Consider the following 14,657-nt stretch of genomic DNA (forward strand, 5'->3'; position numbering starts at 1 on the left):
CCATTTTCTGTGACTCCAAGGCAGCCCTTCAATGCGTGCGAAGTCTACGACTTGGAAACTACCACCAGATGGTGTACCGTATTAATGAAATTTGTCATCGCGCTGCTGATCAAGAACACGACATTGTTTTTCAATGGTTGCCGGGCCACTGTGGCATCAGTGGTAACCACCTCGCTGACGACGCTGCCCGATGTGCCCACGATGGAAAGCCCACACTGTTAATACCCTTGTCAAGAGTAGACGCAGCTAGAGAACTTCGTCACATCGCGCATAATGCCACGCTTCCGCACTGGAATTCTCCACCTAACTCCAATCATCGCCTAAGAATCTTAAGTCATTACTTCAGAAACAACTGCCATTCAAGATTTCTCGACGTGACGCTACAATTCTGTGCCGGCTGTGGACTGGGGTAGCATTTACTAAGTCATTCAGCCATCGCATTGGCATGGCGGATTCATCCATGTGTGAAAGCTGCAACTGTATAGAGACTATTGAACATCTCTTGTGCCACTGTGCCCAATTCGATGAAGATCGCCGGACTCTCCAGTGTGCCTTGAATAGACTCAATGACCGGCCATTTAATGAAGCAAAGATCTTAGGAGCCTGGTCGCGCAGCACATCAGCACAGAAAGCCACACGAGCCCTCCTGAGATACTTGCCAGCAACTTCATTGAGGGACCGCCTGTGAAACTCGGCATTGTGTGTGTGACGTGACATGTGTCTACCCTTCTCTCTCTCTCTTTACTCCCCTCTCCCCTTCCCCATGTGTAGAATAGCAAACTGGACGCATAGTCTAGTCAACCTCCCTACCTTTCCTACATTCCTTCTCTCTCTCTCTCTTGTTATTTTTTAATATCAACATCGAACCCGGAGGGGCATTTCATTTATAAATATTGAGCCAGCAGCTCTCAAATGCTGTTAGAGGAGACTGAGAGAAAATCAATTCAAAAAGGCAAGGAGGCAGACTGCATCAAGTATGCTACCTTAGACAAGAGGGCAGAGATTAGGAGAGCAAAAATAGTGGTTTGAAATAGGGTGCAAACAAGCGCTAGTATTATTCTGGTTGCCATAAGGAGACGGAAACAAAATTGGACAGTTGTCGCATGGTGGTTGCACAACCCGCCGCGGTGGTCTAGTGACTAAGGCACCCGTTTGCTTACCCGCAGGTCGCGAGTTTGCACCCCAGCCTCGGCGGCCGCATTTTCGTTGGAGGCGAAAATATTTGCGGCCCGTGTGTTTAGATTTAGGCACACGTTAACAAACTCAAGGTGATGAAAATTTCCGGAGCCCTCCACACCGGGCCTCTCGTAACCATTTCGTAGTTTTTGGACGTTACACCTCGGCAAATATTATTATTATGGTTGTTGCAATAATGTACGCAACGCGTACGACACAATATTTATTAAAAATGAACAGTGAGTGTGATGAAGAAAACGCGTTCTGGGTCAAAAAATGATTAGAAATTTGGTTTTTTCGCAGTCTTAAGAAAAATGTAAGGTACCATCACTAAGCAAATTATTTCACACACGCGAGTGTGAGTTTGGTCTGTTTTCATTTTCGAAGCATGCATAAGCACTCTTGTATGACCACGCACCCGAATCTACCTAATGTAGTCCTTAAATGGTAAATTTTTCAGGGGCGCCACTTCTGTCTAGGACCAGATTCAACGTTAGGTGCTGTTACTATTATAGCAAGTAAGAACGTGTGTATGAGAAATCTATCCAATCAGCCACTCTGCACAATAAAAAAACTAAAAGAAAGAAACTAAGAATAACAAGTATACGTTTTTTTGTTTCACGTTGCATATCATTATACAATATGCACCCTCCTCCACTTTAACTCTCCCCCCCCCCAAAAAAAAGAAAAAAAGTAATTCGGAGGATCCCACACATTGATGGAGTCAATGCTTCTATGCCAATCAGTCAGCGAGTAAATTCCGCTGCCGTTTCCGCACTCTGAGCCAAAGTGAATGAACGTCTTTGAAAATTGGGGGACCCTTAACCTTTGACTTTAGGAGTTGCACGGAACCGCGATATACACCTGCGCGTGCCCACTCATACACACACACACACACACACACACACACACACACACACACACACACACACACACACACACACACACACACGCACGCACGCACGCACACGCACGCACACACACACACACACGCACGCACACACACACACACACACACACACACACACACACACACACACACACACGTGCGCGCACACAGAAGCACACGCAAACGAAAACACACACACACACACACACACACGTGCGCGCACACAGAAGCACACGCAAACGAAAACACACACATTAGCTTATTTAGGCTATCGTGTTACCACATGTGCAGTATGAGTGACCCATGAAATACCTCGAAACCGTCGTCGTACGTCGTGAAAAACATACTAAATAAATCCAAAAAATACTAAACAAATTATGTGACGAAACTAAAGGCTTCGTAGCGGGGCTCTGGAATAATGGACCTACCAACTTTCACCTTAATTCTCCCTAGTAGAACAAAGTCTCTACTGCTTGTCTTACGTATTTACGTAAAACAAATCCTATGAAAATTTCAGCCAAGCCCAAAAATTCTATTCTTTCCGGAAGAAAGACGGGGGGGGGGGGGCGTGCATTTATTCAAGGCTACGAAGAACATCCTTTTCATTATCTATACTTTCAGTGAAACACCCTAATTCATCCGAATTTTGGGAGGGGTGGGGAAGCTATAGAGTAACTGTCTTGAATACGGGCCTGACTTCAGCACACGTGTCCTTACTACGAACTTCTGTGCTACGCTGCCATGGAACAGCTCGTCGGCAAAATATTTCGCAAGAAATATTATAGAGACATTATGTGGCGTAAATGTCACTGTTGTGTTAGCGCGGTGTCCTCAGCTATTAGGAATCACTTGAAGTAGCGATTTATGTGTACCATGTGCATGCTAAATGAAAGCATTGCCTTGCCTTTTGATTGGCTTTTGGTGTCCTTCAGTCTGACAGGAGAAACTGAAGAGAAAACCGCTCAGATAAAAGCAGAAAATGTTTGTTGGAACTGCTCCCTAATATCCTCAAAATGATTGATGTCCCGGACATCCTCCTCATGATAACGCAACCCGATGGTGGCACTTCCGGGGACGAGACGTGACCCCCGCATTTTCTTCTTCCGGCATCTTACCTCTCGCTAGATCACATTAGTCAATGCGTCCGTTTAATGAAGGCACCCGCGAGGTCATCAAGAGATCAGGTAAATAGAAACTTTTGTACAAACAAGATAGAACGCCATGGTGTGAATTGTGCGACTTAGCTTTATATTGTTATGGGCATAATCAATTTATCACAGGTTGAAAATCCCAACAAGCAAGAGGCGCCAGAAAGAAAGCAATACTTGAACGATTGCTCAAACAAATATTGATAGCTTTGGGATATAAAGTGGCCGTATTAACAACCTCAGTTGCAAATAATCCGCTCGTGCTTGCGTGGGCTTCAAGAATGAACAAATCCATCTACAACGTTACCTGAATTTACCGGAACTGCTTGTACCTCATATTTTATTAGATAAAAAGCAGCTTTTTGACTAGCCTGTGTAACACTGTCTCTCGATACACCCCCACTGCGCATGCTCATGCTCGCGAGTCGCGTCTCGTGCCGGCCCAAGAATACACCTGCAAAACTGTCACTCCGCCCCGTTCCCTTCACCTCACCAGGCCGACGCAGGCAGCGTCTGCTAATAAAAAAAAATGACTGCTCGCGCTGCCCAACCACTCACATAATTGAATGATTTGTGGGGTTTTGAACGCCCCAAAACCACCATATGATTATGAGAGACGTCGTAGTGGAGGGCTCCGGAAATTTCGACCACCTGGAAGTTCTTTAACGTGCACCCATATCTGAGCACACAGGCCTACAACATTTCCGTCTCCACCGGAAATGCAGCCACGGCAACCGGGATTCTATCCCGCGACCTGCTGGTCACCAGCCGAGTACCTTAGCCTTTAGACCACCGCGGCGGGGTGCACACAAGCACTCACAGGCCACTCCGTATATGTAGGCACTGGATAGCGCTTTCGCGATTAAGTCAAAGGTTAGAGGCCCAGTTCCCGATTTTTTGTTTGACAGTTTCGTGAACGGATGATGCGCCATCCTTGGATTATCTGTTCTCTAACCGACCTGACGTGCCAATGCCAGTGTTTATGGGTGGTGGTAAAACGTTTATCCAAAAAAGTAAAGACACGGTGATAAAAAGATGACTAGGACGGGAGAGCCCTATCAACGCATCCTACAAAAAAAAAAACTTTGCATACACGACTCAAGTAACTGCCGAAACCCTAATGTGCTTAAAACCAGGGGCTGATATTCGTGTTTAGCTTCTTTGATATTGAATGCCATGACTGGCAAATTTTCCGCCTATTTCTTCTTTTCAAAGGATGTATACGTGAAAGCGGAGGGTTGTGTCGAAGATCACCACGGCATGTCCCATAGGTTGACGCTGCTGTGCCTGGTACGCAGGTTGACGATGATGCCCCCTTTGTCTTCGGTTAAGTAGTAGGAGAAGAAAAGGAATGAAAGACAGGGAGGTAAATCACGCACGCGTTGGCTTTATTCTCCGGTATGCCAATGGCGCTAACGTGAAGGTACATTACGCACACAGAGACAAAGACACAACTACAGATGCATCGACGCCTACTATAGAAAGCTCACGGTATTTCGCTTTTCATGCCTCAATAATTTTATTTGAACGTTATATTGCCTTCTATTTCACCTTCCATGCCGTTTCCTTTTTTCGAAGCCACAAGTAAGAAAAAATATGCGAATAATGTTCTGCAGCGCCTCACTTGAATCGTTGTGCGAAGATTGAGATAGCAATAGAGTCTGTGGTGTTCCCCATTTCTCTTCCCTACATTCTTTTCTCTTTCTTCATCTGTGTATCTGTTTTCACTATCCTCTATTTCTTTCTCTCCCTCTCTATATCCTTCTCTGTCTTTCCTTCATCTCCCTTTCACACGTTTTTTTCTTTCAATTTTGTCTCTCTTTCTCTCTCTTTCTCTCTTTCTGTGTCTCTTTTTCTCCTTTTTCATGGGGTGTCTTACTCAATCCTGTCTTCGTCACTTCACGTCCGTCCTACTCATCCCTATTCTTTCCCCCAACTTGCTGTACTCTCCTAAACAAGGCTATGCTGTGCTCTGTTAGGCATTGGCTATAGGTTCGAAGCCCACCACGCGGCCAAACGTTTTCCCACTAGAACTTGTGTCTTTTTAATGTTTTTTATCTTTCTCTTTGTTCTCTGTTCGCGTCATCTCACCGACCTAGTTTAATACGTACTGTTGTGGAGGAATCGGCGCATTCGTTTAGGGAGCGATACAGATGAAAATGATGGCAATCATGAGAAAAACCAAAGAGAGTGCGTGCCTAAAGCCTCTCCACCACGTCATGGAGGAGAGACTCGGAATATATCTTTCCCGACGTGGGAGTGGCTCTCTACGTATTAGTTGACTCCACAACGGACCTAAATAACTTTTTTCATACCATGCCATACCAAAGATACTTTGACGGGCTACAATGGCGAGGCTGTTGAAAATACCCCAAGCCAGTAGCTGCCTCGTTTGCCAAGCTTAAGGCTGGCGTAGCCCGGCTGTCCATTCGCTGAAAATAGTTCTTTCTCCTCGTGTTAGAGTAGAAGCCAGAGAAAATGACGGGCCATGTCGTAGAGCGTCCGGAGGTGTTTCTTCAGTATTGCACTAAAGAGAAAACTCGGGTTCGGCTCAGAAATGTAGACGGAGTACGAAATCTCAAAAGAAACGTAGCAATCAAGTCAACAAAAAGCATTTCTCGGCTAATTAGTGAATGGATATTTTCTAAGAAACGCCCAGCGAAACATAAGGAGACGATAAAACTGAAGGACTAGCGCACTTGTACGCTCCTCTCCGTTGCCTCGTCTGTCGTCAGTGTTTTACGGCAAACTTTCCTATAGACAAGAGCAAATAGTGGTTTTTAAATTGTAGCATGCACAAGTAGTAAGGTATTGGTGTTTGATACACCATGGTCGCGGACTGTTGCTTCAGCCTGGGTACCTGAATTTATTTACAGTGAGTGAATATATAGATATGTTAGAGTTGGTCAACAACAATATTACTAATATTCTTATATTATTACCAATATAATATTTATTAGGGTTTTAGATTTGAAAACCACAATATGATTATGAATGACGCCATCGTGTAAGGTTTAAAACATTAACAGCCTGTTTTTTTTATTGTGCATCGACAGCTAAGCACACGGGCCTTCAGCATACCGCCTCCTTCGAAATGTGGCCTCCTTGACCAGCGTTTGATCCTGCCATCTACCGGTAAGCACTATAACCAGTATTACCGCAACAGTGGGTGCCAAAGTGGGTGCATTTCGCCCTGTCGCGAAGACGGTGTGACTGCAAGACCACAACCGAGAAACAAGAATTTCAATGTACATTTCATGCTTCGACGTAATCGGTAGAATGAAAAGCGAATGAGTCAGAATGACACAAATTAACTGTTAGTGAATTGACTGCACACAATTTACCCTACTGAATAATAAATACTTGTTTAGAGCATGGCTTGTAATCTACTTCGCTGAATAGCGTCTGTAACAAAAGATAGTGAACTGGTGCTCTCGCAACGATAGTACTCGAGGACTTTTATTTGAATCTGCACTAGTAGCCTAGCTAACATTAAGGAAAACTCAGGGGCAAAGCAGTTAATCCGAAAGGCACATGATGAAAAGCTGGCCAACCGCGAGTACAGTAATAGATTTTATACTCCGATTTTGCCTGTGAGCTGATTGCCTTGGCTGATTAATAGTTTCGAGTTCAACAATTAAGCATGACTGTTTGAGGGCGACTAGGCATTCACTCGGTTATTGTTTTCTCCTAGTGATTCGTGCGCAAATAGCGCGAAAACCCACTGACACAAAAATTCGCTTGCCATAAAATCGTTTACTGCTAAAAATACAATCAATGTTATGGTCTGCGCGATGACGTGCTGTGCCAATTCTTTGTTTACAGATGCGCTTTTGCATCGTCACCATTTGCGTCATTAATGACGCGACGCCGGTTCAACACGCTCCAAGTGGCCATAAAAAGAGAAATAATGAACTGGAAACTCTATAGCTTCTCAACATAGGAGTAACCTCACGCTGCCAGAGAGTCCTTTCAGAAGACAAAACAAGTTGATGAAGGGAACGGAAGACAATGCATGTCATCAGAGGAAGCACAGTCCGCACTTCAAGGTGTGAAGAAGCGCCGGTTGCGTTACCTTATCTATCTAAGTAGAATTAGAGACATACCCCGTTCAGAGTTCTGCAAACTTGTACGCTTGGAGAATGTAAACGCAGTACACTTATAATTTGTCAGGCAATCAGCGATATCAATCTTGCTCTCGGTGTTATCATCACTAATTGGTACAACAAGTTTTCTGTATTACATATATATATATATATATATATATATATATATATATATATATATATATATATATATATATATATATATATATATATATATATATATTGTAACAGGGACTATTTAATAAGTTCACGCCGGTTGGGCTAACACTACACACAGTGTGGAAGAAGAAGGCAGAACAGCCGGGCAGTCAATTGAGACACAGCCCCACAACAACATCGTCGTCTTCATTCCTTCTGCGTCATATCTGGACCCGTGCCTGAGGTACCTTTTTATACCCGTGACATTACCCCGGGTGGCAAAGCACCGTCCCGGTGCCTGCTGTTATTAGATGGACGGGTCACTGTGATAGGGCTTCAGGCGAGACACATGCACAATGCCACTTCTGGATGTAACAGTGGGGTTCGTAGTAGGAGAAATTTCATAGGTGACAGGTGTGACTTGGCGCAGAACTCGGTAAGGCCCAACGTAATGCGACAAAAACTTCTCGCACAGGCCGACACGACAGGATTGGAGCCACAGTAGCACGAGAGAGCCCGGAGAAAAATCAGAATAACGCGTTCTCCGGAGCCCGGAGAACGCGTTATTCGAAGGTCATAGGTTCGATTCCTGCTCACGGCAGGTTATTTTTTCACCCACATTTCTTTCTTCTTATTTACATTACATTGGTTACAATAACTTCCCCTATATATATATGTATATGAGAACTAGATGTCAATGTGAACTGATAACTGTTGTTTAGACCATGGAAGAGATTACTTGGTTTGAAACGGTTTCAGCCTCGAGCACATCGACGCATCCCTGAAATAGCAAGTGCAGTCCTTTTCTTTAGAAGGCATATTTTCTTAAAGTTGTACAAATATTTTGTTCTTCAAGTCATACGAAACCTTCGGTTCCAAAAATAACGAATTCTCAGATAAAAATGATCTTTTGGGGTGTTAACACTGGTGGAACAAAAACAGCCAGTCAGTAAACTCCAATCACAACTGGTACTGCGCGCAAGGCTTCTGTGTAAGTAGGAAAGCACCAGTTTATGCGTGACGACTCTGAGAAGCAGTGCGCACGCCGAGGATATCAAAGCAGCGTCCCCTGTAATTACATTTTGCATGCTGCGATGTTGCCTGTGTACGTGTCCACTCAGATATTACCACGATAAGTTATGCTACTGATTTGTCCCTTAATGCGGTCGCGTTCTCCTCGATGTTCCACGCTAGGTTGACGAAACATGCGAAACGGTCGTTCTGTACAGGCCTTGCTTGTCGCGTTCTTACTAATTAGTAAATAATCTATCTTCATTCGAGAGATAATTACACTGGACGACGACCCTGGTGTTTTTAATTTTTCGTTTTGTTTTTACCTTTACGACGGGTATTCAATAAAGAGAGACCCCTTCACCACTACAGCTGCTTGCAGCACGTGGCTGCCCCTGTCGTTTTCGTGAGTCTTTTTTTAAACTTTTATTTCAACAGTTTGCTCGATTTTGTTTCATTTTTTTTTCTCAGTATGCGTATGGCTATAGTTTTTGATTGATTTATCTTAGGGGTTTAACATCACGAAAACACTATATGATTATGAGAGACACCGTAGTGAAAAGCTCCGGAAATCTCGACCACCTGGGGTTCTTTTAACGGTCGCCCAAATCTGAGCACACGGACCTACAGCATTTTCACCTCCATTGAAAGTGCAGCCACTGCAGCCGCGATCGGATCCCATGACCTGTGGGTCAGCAGCCGAGTACCTTAGCCACTTGACCACCGTGGTGGGGTGACTTTAGTTTCTTACGCTACGCTGAAACAAATTTTTCGCATGAGCTGGAAGCCATCGGAAGTGCCCCAATATATAAACTATCGGTATGATGGTAGTGAGCGTTGCTCTGCGTATACTTTCTTACGCGTGATTAAGAGTGTTAAAAGACGTAAGCTATTAACATCTACGAAAACATAAAAAGTAAGAAGGTAGTGTCTGACGTTACTCTGAATGTAAGCTACAAAAGAAATAGCATGAACGGATTTTCTAGTGGAGCACGCGAACAAGGTTTTCCTAATACACTCGAACGAAAGTGCTTGTTTGAAACCATTCTCTATTTTTATACCTTTTTACTTGTTCCTGGAATGACGACTAAATAAGATATTTTAATTTAGCCGTGTGACACCAGGTGTTACAGGGGCAACATTTCGATGATGTTTTAATGAGCGAAGACAGTGCAATAAAGCACTCAAATAAAAATAAGGCCAAAATATTTTATATTCAAGGTGCATTTTGTGAAATTTCTTAAGGCTGAAAAGGCCTTCCAGTTATGCTTAAAGGTTATAGTTGTTCTTTTTCAAAAGTGTTCATGTTCCAGCCTGTGCTTCCGATTACTGCATTTGTCTAGCAGACGTATGTCTGTAGTTAACTCAAGGCTGTCCAGTGAATAGGGTGCTCCGGCTCAAAGTTTATGGTTACCATTGAATTATAACAAATGGTGCAGGTATTTTAACAGATTGTGTAGACCTTCGTGAACCCCTTCTTGGCGTTCATACCTGACTGCCCTAAGATATTTTGCGTTTTGCGTGTCAACACAACAATAGGTCTACGTGGCACCACATTAAACACCTTAGAATTAACCTTGATCTTTTGGAGCTTGTATCCTGTATCTAATTTATGTTCACCGAGATTACTGCATTTCGATGCCCTTGAACTGCAGCCGCCCTGGCTGGCAAAAGAACCGTGGTATTACACCAAAATCTAGGAATTAGTTGCACATTTAGTACGTGAACACTTACGTCAGGAAAAGTGAGCGAACTATTTTTTTTTCTTTTGCGTGGTGCGTGCGTTTCTGCGTGCGCGCGTGTGTGTGTATGTGTGTGTGTGCGTGTGTGTGTGTGTGTGTGTGTGTGTGTGTTTGTGTGTGTGTGTGTGTGTGTGTGTGTGTGTGTGTGTGTGTGTGTGTGTGTGTGTGTGTGTGTGTGTGAAATATTAGTGCATCTGCTAGTTGAGCGTGATTGTCTCGTTGTGCAGTCTCTACGCCTTTACTATGATATTCTCGTATCTTGGACTTGTGTTTCACGGCCCTCAGATTACTTGCATACGCCGTTGTGCTTGTGGCATCAATTTGGGCTTATTCCACCCACTCAAAAAATAGAAAAAACTGAAGGGGCTTATAAATATATGCACCTTTCTGTTCAAGTTCCGTTTGAACCTGTCTTTATTATTTTTAAGTAAGCAACATTGCGGAAATAAAGGCGAAAACTTTTTGTTCATTTTAACGTGTTATTTTTTAATGTACAGTTCAATATGAGCATATGTAATCCCTTAACTTTATAGTATTGACCATCGCCGTTGAATTGGCCTACGTTTTTTGCGTTGTGGTCGAGGTAGAGTCTTTCTATAGACTATCGAGAATATTGGAGCTCACGCTGTCTTTAGGTGGCATATAATATATGCTTGTAACAAAGTGGCCTGGCAACAAGCATCTTTTCTTTTACTTTATATTTTTTCATAGCATCAGGTTCTATTAAATCTGTAAGAACATACTTTTTCGCGGTACAACCTTATTAAAAAAGAAAAAAAAATTGCCTTCTGGCCCTTTAAAAGGGCAGTGTCTCCTTATCCAAAATTGTAAGCATGTACAGGGGCCTGTAAAAGAAAAAAGAGCAAATTGGCTGCTTGAGAAGGAAAATGTAAATTCCAGAGAGTTCGTTGGAATAACGAGCTGCTCCATGTTGCAAGATATACAAGGGCAAAAAAGTTGTTAATGGTGTTGGGAAAGTCGAAACTGCAAGCAAGAAAAGTATAAGTATACAAAGCCATGAAAATCAGTAGTACCAACGATTTCCGAGCTCCCGAAAAAGTACTGTCGCGATTCAAGGCAGGAGTTACATGAGGAGCCTGTCGGATGCACTTGAGGTCACATAATGAGGGCGTGGGTTTCAGGTTTTTCTTTATTCACCATAGAGCCTGTGCACTGTCCATTTGTATTTAGTAGCAGAAACCTCTAAGTAAAAAAAAGGAAGTTATAAATGTACCAGGATAATCTCGGCATTATTCTTCAAGCTTCATGTGTTTTCTTAATACGTACACTTTCTATTTATTCGAATAGTAGTGCTGATCTTACATGTACCTGAGTCCCCGTTATTTCAGTTTCTTCATATTTGGAGAAGTCATCAAACGGTTAAAAGTGTTTTTAAGGATTTGCAAACATACTACAGCAGTGCGGGTGTTCGTTTTTTTTCTTAGTATGTTCCAAATTATTTCAAAACAAGGTTCCTAATAGACCTATACGGGTGGTTGTTTGGTATCTGTGACTTCTCTTTCACCCTTGACAAAGAAAGCTAGCAGTAAATGCGTCAGTCGACGTGATAATAAATTTTTTGCGCAAAAAATTTATATGCATTAAATTATGTATAAATGCCACGTTAAATTCACCACCGAGAAAAAAATCTAGGGCGAAAGCAAGTTTTTCTTAACAAAAAATAATCGTGTACTAATTTCTACTGAGGTGAGAAAATTTTGACATTTTATGAATAAGCGTATGTTCTCTGTCAATTTTTCTGGGCAATGTTACTTTATTTTTTTGAAACTGTTCCAGGTGATTTTGGCTGTGTCATTTCTGTGACTTCGACTGTACGAGGCCGAAGGGGATGTTAATGTTTCAGAGACTTCGAAATATTTTCCCTAAGGTTAACTGCCACTTAGTGTGAAAAGTATTGCACGAATAGCGGCAGAAACGTACTAGTAAGCACGCGTATTTTAATCGCACTTTACTACATCGACATCGAGAAATTATCGACATCGAGAAATTAACGAAGATTTAATGAGCAGTTGCCGAATGTTGCCGATAGTTAGCTAACTAAGACAGCGCTCATATATGTGAACTATTTATATATGCGAGCTTTCAAAGAGAATTCTTAAAAAAAAACTCAAAAAATTTGAGCTCTTTCATCTATGATTCATCCAGTGGAGCGAGATGAGAGAAAACGAGGAACCAAAATGAACAAAATCATCCTTATTCTCCATGTTTCTTCTCTCCACCATCATTTCCATACACTTGTGCCCTTATTGTACTATTTTGGGGAGGCTTCATTTTCTGTTGTTTTTGTTGCGACAAGTGTGCTTTTATTTGTATGCTCTCTCCTGACTCATACACGAATGGCTGACCTTTGATACCAAGGATAACGTAGCTGGCAGCACTCGTGAGGCCGTATTGGTGCCGTCGGGATAAAGCACGACGGTTCCGATAGAGAGGGTGGGTCACGATTAGATTCCGGGCACTCACCGACGGCCGCCAATCCGACGACGTCACGACGACAGCAGCGTGGACGATGTCCGCTATAAGGCATCGCCCTCGCTGTAAGTGCTTTTCGATCTCAGCGCCTAGGGTCATAAAACTCTCGCTAGATGGATTGCATCGACGTCATACATGCAAGACTAACCCGGGGAAGACGAAAACACTAGGAGGAAGGCAGTGTAGGGGTTGCAACATACTATATGTCAAAGGTCCTGTCTGTATCGGCTTTGCGTTAGTGTTTGGTTTACATTTTTATTGTACACGTCAGTAACAAATCTATAAAAGCAATTTTTATAACCAGGCGTCCGCTACGAGAAGAAATTACCGCAAATTATTCTCCGTCTTTCATGTTAAGCAGAAAAAAAGGAAGGGAACAGTAGGCGTTGCTGAAAGCTATTGAGACGAATGTGCACGCGCACAGAAGACCTTTCTTTAAAAGTGGCATATGTTTCGGCGCATACCTGTCCAATTCCATTTGTACTAAATTCTGTCCGACTGAATTGTGCGTGTAAAAGAACTGTTTGATTTTGATGCGTTCGGAAGTTAATAACCAAATGTTGAGAAAACTTTGCCGTGAAACAACGTTGCTTGATTCAATATGGCAAAGGTATTACCAGCAAAGTAGCCGAAGTATCCTAGGTAATAAAAAATTCACAGACTTCCTTTATTGACGCTGTGGAATTCATATCCAAACCTCGGTGACTACCATGCAGGAGATGAATCATCAAAGGTTGCACACTTCCACGAAACTGTACGATTAGGACGCAACAACGTCATGTTGGTATCGCTGTGTCCGTGAATATGTCTGCTGCCATGTTACCTCGGCAGTGCTTACAAGAACTTATGGATAAGACATCAGATGTTCGCGTGAGTAACGCTATGCGTACGCGTTATTGCAACACGATGTCAAAATATGATATTATGAATTTTGATAAATCTTGGTAAAAACTCAATTTTAGTCACGCAAATACTGCTTGCATACAAACAGCCTTTGAATTTAGCTCACATGAATTTCGCAAACTTTTCTAATTATGAAATCCCTTGTGGTCCAAGTGTTCTTGCTGTAGAAGAGAGACAAGGATGGGCAGTATGAAGAAAGGAGGGTTTATTCCCAGGTGCTGTGAAGACATTGCGTTTCCGGCAGCTGCACGGTTGATGCGAAAGCAAGGGACTAGGATATTCTTGCGTTGCCTACGAAAGACAAGATTAAGCGACGTATGGTGAGCCGAGCTACATGAAACGAGTCCCTTGGTTGGAGTGATTGCCGGCCAGGTCTGCCAGGGTAACCTTACCTGTGGCAACATCTACGCCACCACCAACAAATGTGTGAATGACTCACCTTCCCGAATAACAGTGGATAATTTTTATTGTAGTCATATGTTCTTATGTGGAGATTTCAAGTGCTTTGAAAAGTTCATGTCACAATCTTGGAGTGCTTCTGTACCATGTTATCGGTCATCTCTCTTAAATTTTAACCTAAATAGCAACTATTTTATTTCTTGCACAAATATTTACTAATATAGGAAATTTGCAAATTTCGCAATATCTAAATACCACTCTTAGCATCGAGGCACACTCTAATATACAGCTCGTGAGGACAGTGAAGTGGAAAATCATTAGCGATGTGCTTCAGTGAAAAAAAATTGCTATGTCACCGTTTTTCAGACGCTTTTTCCCCTTTTGTCCTCCTCAACTCCGGCTGCCTCAAGAAGATAAGCATTTGAGCGGCAATTAACCATCCGTTAAGCGCAAAGAAAACAGTCTTAAAATTCAATGTACTTCTGAGAGTAAAGGGGCATTATCTTTGCTGTATACGTGGTTAATCGCGGGAGTGAAGATGATGGAGAATTTGACGACAGACCATGTACTTTGCTCAAACAAAGAAGCCACGCGAAGCTCTGTGCTGTTCCTATGCGATGGTGTCTCTCACATTTGCCAATATCAAAATAGC

This window comes from Rhipicephalus microplus, chromosome 1, assembly GCF_043290135.1.
Source record: "Rhipicephalus microplus isolate Deutch F79 chromosome 1, USDA_Rmic, whole genome shotgun sequence".
In the NCBI taxonomy this organism is placed as follows: Eukaryota; Metazoa; Arthropoda; class Arachnida; order Ixodida; family Ixodidae; genus Rhipicephalus; species Rhipicephalus microplus.